This window comes from Lactuca virosa, chromosome 5, assembly GCF_052849685.1.
Source record: "Lactuca virosa cultivar CGN04683 chromosome 5, Lactuca_virosa_CGN04683_v6, whole genome shotgun sequence".
Taxonomy (NCBI): domain Eukaryota; kingdom Viridiplantae; phylum Streptophyta; class Magnoliopsida; order Asterales; family Asteraceae; genus Lactuca; species Lactuca virosa.
The window spans coordinates 407,059,380-407,065,725 of NC_136430.1; the positions used below are offsets into that span (position 1 = coordinate 407,059,380).

Sequence of the window (6,346 nt, forward strand, 5' to 3'; positions counted from 1 at the left end):
AGTCAAAAGGTTAGTCGGTGTATTGGCGCTTAAAATTCCCACCTTCCTCACTCTTCTACTCTTCATTCATCCCGACGGAGAGACTACTCGCTTTCCCTGTAACTCTGCTCCTCGGAACCCGGCAACCCCATCCTTCACAACCATCTCTATAATCCAAAGAAATTATCAAGATCGCTGTAAGTTTTCATTCTTCTCCGTTTCATTCACACTTCACTCACCCCCTGCTCTCCCAGCACCGTCGGAGACTAGTTTCTTTGAAGAAGAAGAAGAAGAGGGTTTTATTTGGAGGGGATATTTTTCACACCGCTTTATTCTCTTTTTCTTCTAGCGACACCGACTTTTCCTCTTTCTTTCATTCTCCGGCGTTCAAGAATCATCTGTCTTTCCCTCTTCGTCTCTTAGGTAACGTTCTTGATTTTTTTTTGTGTGTATTTTTTATTATCTTACTAGGTATTTTTAATTAGGCCAAGATTCTTCGGGTCTCTCGTCATTACTGGGTTGTACCTTTATGCATTGTAGTTGTATGACGTCTGGTTACGATGTCATTTTGGTTAGCCGTCATCGATCAAGAAAAGCAGATCTTTCTCTTATGATCTCTAGATAGCGTGTTTAATTGTATCTTTTTAATAATGACGTGTTTTAGGCTACGTGTATGGTAACTTTTTGTCATGAAACTGGGTCTTTTCGTTTTTTCTTCTAAGCATGCATAATCATCGCTAAAAGTATGAAACACTATACCCAAGGATCTACTTGAACTATATCTAAAAAATTTTACTTGTTAATTGTTTTTCTGTGCACTTTAGGTGTTTGATGAAATGTCTTAATTAAGTTAAAGAGTTGTTTTTCTTTGTTTTGTGGGTGAAAATGTTACTGGATTTAATTATGCATAGAGGTTAATAATCACAAGCCAAAGTTAACTTTTTGAGATTTAGAAATTCAATTAGGGGAAGATAAAAGTTTCATATAAAGTTGTTTTGAAACAGTATTTGATTGTCATTGCTGCCTCTCCTTTGAAGTTTGTTTGCAGATTTCCTGACATTGATACCTTATATGTATTTGGTGTCTACATGTCTAAGTTCACTGTATTTTACTTTTTTCAATGTAATTGTTTATATACTAATTTCTCTTTGTTAGTTTTGTACCTTTTTTAGACACAGTGTCTTCTTATAAGTTTATTTGTATAACATTGCAACCGGAGTGGCTAATTGTTGATCATGCATATTTAAACATCTCTGTTCCTTTATATGATGATACCCTTCCGTAGGTTTGTCCTCCATTATATTGTCAAAGCTTCAAATCCTCTTTCTTTATGCTGCAATTTGCGAATGTTTTAATAAACTGCATGCAGTTAATGCCCAATCTTATGGATGCTGCTGTGAATCACTCTTCTGCATAAGCCATATTTTGTGTGACACAGACATTGCATATTGCAAGTTTCACCCTTTAATGCTTTAAAATGGTTAAATTTGTGATTAGTTGCTAATTACTCTGATGACATTTCAAAGTTTTTATTATTAAAACACTGTACTATCAAAATTTATTCCAATTCCTTTTGACAAATTTAATTCATTTCTAAAATATTCTGTGAACCACAAGTTCCCTTACATTACTCTGGGATGATTTGCACTTTTTAATTCCAATTCCTTTGACATATTTCATTCATTACTCTACAACAAGAAAAAGTTTTGGAAACCAGATAAAGAACTAATGGTGGAGAAAAGGAAAAGAAGATGACCCTGAGAATCAAAGTGTAAACATGTATGTTTTTACCCTTAACACTATTAAACACTTCATGTTTTTTTTGTTCTCATTTAGTTTTTTTTTGTTAACGTATAAAGGTACACTTTAAGTTCCATCGAATCTCAATTAAGGTGTTGTATCGGGTGATTATGCCTAATGGAAATGAAATGCAATACAGGTAGCTATAGCTATGAGTATATGACCCTGTTTGTGTATTTCCAGAAATACCCCTCTCTGTTCCTAAAACTTGTGGTTGTTTTTTTATCTTCAGGAAATGATGAGATTAACATACTCCATGTTGAATCAATCAAAAAAAAATTCTGAATATTGCATGAAAACGCCTTCAGCACTTATTTAGTACGCCTGGTAATTCTTTACAAAAGATATTTGTTATTTAATCAATTCTTTTATTTATTTAAAAAGTGTACTTTTTTATTTAGTGAATTGGGACATGATGTAAGGGAAATGCCACACGGTGTGGTCTTTTGGTGGGTTGAAATGTTAAGAACAGGTGGTCAATCTAAAAACTTTAGTTTTTTTTTTCTTCAATTATGGTCCTTTATTGAGGTCTGTAACATTTTTTTTTTACTTGTTGCGAGTAAAATGACAGTTTTTGGGACCAAAACTGCAAGAACCAGCTATTCTTAGTGACCAAAATAGCCACTTTACTTGCAACAGGGACTGAAAATGTTACAAGAACCTCAAATAAGGACCCAAATTCACAAACTAGCTTTAATCAAGGACCATAAGTGTATTATACTCTTGTTTCTAAATATTATATTCTGCCTTTTTGTATCCATGTGATTTGTGCATAACGAAACGCGCTTTCTGCTTTTAGAGGAACAACTTGTAGTATTTCATATTCGGGATCATGTTCATTTTCATGTAGTGCAGTAAGTTATTTCTAAATGAGTTATTAAAGTTTGATATAATATGCCAAATTGGTTGAAATTACATCATTACCCTCTTCGGACACAGGTGGTATGCTTTCTTTGCAAAGTTTGATGTGGCAATGAAACAATGCAAGAATTTTGTTGATAGACATGAGGAAACTCCTGACGAGGTATTTTTTTTCATTATTTAATAACATTGTTATCAGTGGTTATTATCTATGCATAGGTTCCCCATGATTTATAAATTTCAATTAATTTCCAGTTTTTTTTTATTTTGTTAAAAAGTGTAATATTTTTTCAGTGTGGTCAACATGGGGGCTACTGCACTTTTCACTGAAGCAGTTTTTGGTGAAGCTGGTGTTATGACAGTGTGTATTTAAAAATAGAAGGTCATTTGAAAAGTAATGCTACTTAGGTTGCTAGGGCTGTGGAAGTGTTTAAATTTCTCGGCTTATAAGGGAAAAGGTTACCCATTTTTTTTTTTTAAATTTAAATACTTTAACTTTCGTTTATTCTAATGATTTCCAATTAAACTTTGCACCAGTGACAGAAGATGAACTCAAGCTGATGTTTAGGGCTGCAGAGTTGATCTGGGTTATTGAGGAAGAAGAGCAAGCATGCATAAAGTTCATGTCACTTTTGTTTCCAAGTTTAAGTATTTCCCGAAATATAAATTTATAATTATTTTTTTCTTGATTAATACATGATATGATTGAAAATGCGTTGTAGATAAAAGGTACTCATGTGAAGGTGGTTATGACTCCTCTTGTAGATGTAGTTACGGTTGTTTTATGAAGTTTTATAAAGATGCAAAAGTTTTTTTGGACTGAAGCTCATGAGTTTGTTGCTGAGTTATCATGTCATGTGAGAACCTTGATTGTTTTATGAAGTTTTATAAAGATGCAAAAGTTTTTTTTTGCATAAGTTTCTCAAATGTGCATAGGATGATGATGACAAGGATAATTATCTCCAATTAAGTGATGTATCTGCTTTATTTGTTGACGTTGACTGTCAATGGAGTCAGTTTTTTATTTATTTATTTATTTATTTTGCCTATTATTGCTAAGTGCTGTTTGAGTTCTCAAGCTTCAGCAGGTGTAGATCAATTTCAAGTTTGAAATATGTTTATTATATGTCAGGTGATAACACTTCATCTCTCTATCTAGATATAATCAGAGAACATATCTTTTCCCACAACAAACAAGATTTCCTTTCCTAGAACAAAACAGTTTCTTATGTTTATTCTATCTATGTAATTGGGTTGATGCTCCGTTTCTCATTTGCACAAGTTTATCTTTAGGTTGTGGAAGAAGCAAAATGCTCTGAGTTTACAATGCGAATCAGAGGATTTTGTTAGTGATATCACTGCACTGTTGAGGATGACAATGTGGAATCTTTCAACAGATAATGTGAATGATAGTTCTAGGGAGCTTGAAGTCACTAATCAGTCATCTGTTGTTGATGAGTCTAAAGTCGCACAAGTATGCTGAGAAAGGGTAGGTCTAGAGTGTTATTCCTTCAAAGATTGTGGAGGTATTGTAATTTGATTTTTTTTTTCTTTTTATTGATCTTTAGAGATTGGCTGTGGTGAGGCTTGTGAAGAATTATCACCTCTTTATCGAGGTACAATTTATGTAGTTTGAAAGTTCCATACCTCATATTCCATGTTGATGTGTAGTTGCCCCAATATGTATTGTTAGGTTGGTGTATAAGTGCATTTAATGGGCATACAAGTAGAATGTCGGTTTTGTCCTGAATTGGCTCATTTTTGCTCATATTTATTGGAGCTTGCCTTAGCTCATATCGTCCTTGTTTTTTTTTTTTTTTTTTGCAGTTATCTGAAGCTAGATATTGTTCATATAACTTTAATAGAACACTTTCCAGTGGTTTGGGGGTAACAAATCTCTTTTTGTGGGTATGTGACCGTTGAAGGCTCTGTCACCTATTGTTTTTCTTTTATTGGTTTGCATTTAACTAATAAAATAACTCTGGTCAATTAGTCATGGTTTGAATGTGTTAGGTTTACCATATTGTAGTTTGTTGGTTTGTTTTTGAGGTTAAATCATGTATTCATTGTCATTGCATGTAATTATTAAGGTCACATAATCTGCCACATTTACCAAAAGAGAGATGAGTGTTGTTCATTTGTGTGTGTGTGTGTATATATATATATATATATATATATATATATATATATATATATATATATATATATATATATAGGTGGTTGGAGGGATAGATGAGCTAATGCCATCTCTTCCATCAGCTACTTGGGTTAAGGTTGTATCACTTTCAAAGGTTATTACAATTAAGTGTAACTTCAAATCCTTTTGTTGAATCACAACTTGGGTTAACTCTGTATTGTTATCAGTCTTAAACATCTCCAACAACATGAGTTTCTTTGATTTGAGTTAATCTCTCATGATTTCTTCCATTTGATTAATGATTTATCTTCCATATGAATTGGTGCTTTTTAGGGAAGTAACAACCATCACCACCCTTTTCTTTTCGTCCACCAAAACTAGATGATGTTCCTACAATATGTTACACAAGTGGGCACCAAAGGGTCTCTGTATCAGAAGTTACACAGGTGGATTGAACTTACCTAATTTCCCTTATAACATACATGTTCATATCAGTTTATCTTTCATGTGTAGACCCTGAGATTCTTTAGTTGTCATAGCAGATTAAGGAGAAGTTGAAAGAAGTTGATCAAAATGGTAAATTCTTTTGGTAGCATTTAACATCTATGGGTCCAATATTTAGCATATCCAACTGATTTTGAAAAAAAAAAACTTATATAGATTGTATAGTCTTCATGTGCTCCTGATATAAGGCACATAATGCAATAAATAACAACCTACTTTCATGTAGTTGTGTTTTATAGCATTCTGGTTTCATTCCTTTCTTTTACAATATTGTACTTTCAACTTTTTCTTATTAAGAAATTGTGCTTTAAATTGTTTACCCACATATGGCATAATACTTTTAGATATTTTCTTATTAGGGCATTATGCTTTCAAATTTCTACCCAATTATAACATTGTACTTCTATGTTTTTCTTATTGTAACATTATACTCTGGATAATCTACCTATTTATGGCATCACACTTTAATTTTGTTTGGCTTATTAGGATATTATCCTCGCAGAAGCTCACCTCATTAAGCAGTGAAATTGCTTTGCATGGCATTGCTAAAACTGTGTAGATTTTTTTGAAAGTACAATGTTGAAATTTACAATGAAAAATTTGTTTTGTATCTTGATGACATTGCTATAATTGGGCTATTTTTTCAGAGTACAATACTATAATAGGGGAAAATGAAAGTAGGTTGCTATAATACACAAATCAAGAAGATTAGATTGCGATTTTTATGCATTTAAACCATAATTGATGTGTAATATTCATGTTTCAGAAGTAAAAGTTGTGGATGTTCAAGAGATGAACTATACAAAGATGAAGTGTAAACGTATGTAGAATCCTTACTCTCTTATGCTTTTGGCATGCACTAAGACTGATGTCAGTGGAAGGTTGGATAGGGACCGACTGACTCTTGATCTTTCGTCTGAGTAAAAGACAAAAATACCCTCCACATCCTCATCATTTAAATTTTACCTAGAAAGACAGAATTTTGAGTTGATTTTTATGACTAACATTTATTAGATTTTTTCATGAGAGAAGTAACCGATGAAGAAGGAAGGGTTCATACCGGAG

At 32.8% G+C, this 6,346-nt stretch overlaps 2 long non-coding RNA genes across 3 annotated transcripts; both read left to right on the forward strand.

Annotated features, from left to right (window-relative positions):
- On the forward strand, positions 1–3,450 carry LOC145116259 (uncharacterized). Of its 2 annotated transcripts, XR_013711952.1 has the most exons (9): positions 1–176; positions 329–1,758; positions 1,839–1,918; positions 2,012–2,106; positions 2,181–2,251; positions 2,579–2,633; positions 2,719–2,803; positions 2,935–3,098; positions 3,178–3,450. It is a non-coding gene; the product is annotated as an uncharacterized LOC145116259 (long non-coding RNA). The 2 variants fall into 2 exon arrangements; XR_013711951.1 differs by lacking the exon at positions 1–176 and having other exon boundaries at positions 267–1,758; positions 3,178–3,444.
- Positions 3,451–3,984: 534 nt separating this feature from the next.
- On the forward strand, positions 3,985–5,325 carry LOC145111980 (uncharacterized). The gene is made up of 4 exons (XR_013710406.1): positions 3,985–4,129; positions 4,209–4,256; positions 4,468–4,548; positions 5,111–5,325. It is a non-coding gene; the product is annotated as an uncharacterized LOC145111980 (long non-coding RNA).
- The last annotated feature ends 1,021 nt before the right edge of the window (positions 5,326–6,346 follow it).